This window comes from Atta cephalotes (genome assembly GCF_000143395.1).
Source record: "Atta cephalotes unplaced genomic scaffold scaffold00003, whole genome shotgun sequence".
Taxonomy (NCBI): Eukaryota; Metazoa; Arthropoda; class Insecta; order Hymenoptera; family Formicidae; genus Atta; species Atta cephalotes.
This window is the reverse complement of record NW_012130067.1, coordinates 407,028-409,421: the sequence shown is the minus strand read 5'-3', so window position 1 is coordinate 409,421 and position 2,394 is coordinate 407,028.

Sequence of the window (2,394 nt, the reverse complement as noted above, 5' to 3'; positions counted from 1 at the left end):
TAATTAATTAATACTACTACGTATAGTAGTAAGTAAGTATATAAACTAAATAATATAATAAGTTAATTAAGTTTAGTTAATAATAATATATATATATATATATATATATATATATATATATATATAGATTACTATATATATAATCTATAAATTTTTTAATCTTAGGATGGGTAAAAATAGAACGTATGAGATATATGAGATATAAGTATTAAAAAATGAACGATTTAAAGGATCTCGCATGATTTATCTGAAAAAATTGTTTTCAGTCAATTTAAATTTGTAACATATTCTTGTAATTCTTACATCTCTGATAAAAAAATCTCAATGAGCAAAACAATTTTATGACTAGTTTCTATGTTAAGCCTTCGCATACAGAATTTACTTTTAGACGAAAGTTCTTACAAGAAACACGAAACAAATTTTTATCGTTTTTCAAAAGAGAAAGAATTAATATTAGGTTATTTGTATCACATGCTCCAACATGTAATATGCTCCTACTTATTCCAACGCGTTTGATAGAATGAGTAGGAGCTATGATAGGAGCATGTTGGAGCATGTTGGAGTATACAACGCGAACAAGCCTACTAAAGAGGAAAAAAACTTGCGAAAAATCAATTTTTATTATGATAAAAGATAAATATTATTATCAGGATTTATTTTCAGAAATATAAAATTATTTTTGTACATTGTTAGAATAAGAATAATTTTGTTTTAATCTTAGGTCATCGAATTAAGAGAATTTTAAGAAATTTTTTTTTATTGAATAGAATAAGACTCACTTTCTTTTAATTTCGTGTTATGGACAAAAATGGATTCGAAGTTCTCGAATCTGTTTTGATTAAAAGAATAACAATTACGTCATTTCAATTCTATTATTAAAATGGATTAAAATGGATTGCATATAGCTTATATTTTCCATCATTTTTTTTCGATAGAAAGAAATAGAAAGGAATCCCATTGTTTCAATTCCAATGTCATAGATTAAAATGGATTCAAAAAATTATTAAACTTTAATCGGATTGAAATGGATTAAAAAATCAATTTAAATTCGGCAATGACCAAACGAATCTATTTCTATCTATTTCAATCTCTCCGGATATTGGGATGTTCAGGTTTTATAATTTTATTCATATATTTTTTTCTAAATTTTATGATTTTATAATTGGATATTTAAAATAAAATTTCTATACCTTCTTTGAAGAAACAGAATTAAACGTTTAGTATATCTGCGTATTGCATATAGCTATGCTTTAACAAAATGCATATACTTTATCACATATACACATGCGTGGCAAAAGTGCGTTCAATAATGATAATAATACACATTTGATTTTTCTATCAAAACGCGTTACGTATATAAGTATTATGTAAATAGTGATAACCATTTTATTGCTCTCCAACATCACTGTGTAACTGCATCATATACAAGACTAGCTCGTAATTCTCAAACCTTTTAATATTGTTAAGCGATGTTACAATTCTTTCAATATTTACGTTTTACTTATAATTGTATTACACTACAGTTAAAAACGAAATGAAAGTAGCTATTATTGGTGGTGGAATTGTCGGATTAACGACAGCTGGATTTGTACAAGCAGGGTATTTTCGTAATGCTGACATAACAGTTTTGGCTTCGGATTTTGATAATACTGTCAGTCATGTAGCTGCGGGAATCTTTAGAGTCGGTGCTTCATTCTGCGGCCCTAATGAGACAATAACAAGGTATAAAACAAGAAATTTTTATTAATTTTTTTTTTTAAGAGTATGTCTCTGAATACGCCATTTCAAACAGCGATAAAAAAATCTTTTTATCGTTGAGAATTTTATTTTTTCTGAATTACTAAAAGAGTCCACAATTCAAAATGAAAAATAAACTTTATCACCATAATCCATTTTTTTAAAATTAAACACTGCTATGTTAATTACAACTAAATATATATGCTTATTTATTTTCAAATTAAGAAAAAATATTGAGATAGACATGGATCGTATTTTTTATTTTTACTGAAATTCTTTTTAATTTTATGTGGCCTCAAGCTTTAGCAGTATGTATTCATTTAAATTATAATCAATTTACTTTTTTAAGACAATGGATAAAAGATTCTTACGAATTTTACGATGCTGTTCGAAAAATGGATGATGCTTCTCATGCTGGAGTGACTGATATTTCTGGATATATATTCGCGAATTCATCTCAAGACATCGTTAGAGTAAGATTGAGAATAAAAAAATAATTTTTATCTAAAATGAGATAATATATAAATGATGAGAATACATTTAAATTTAATGCACGCACGCACGCACACACACACACACACACACACACACACACACACACACACACACACACACACACACACACACACACACACACACTACTACGTACGTACGTAC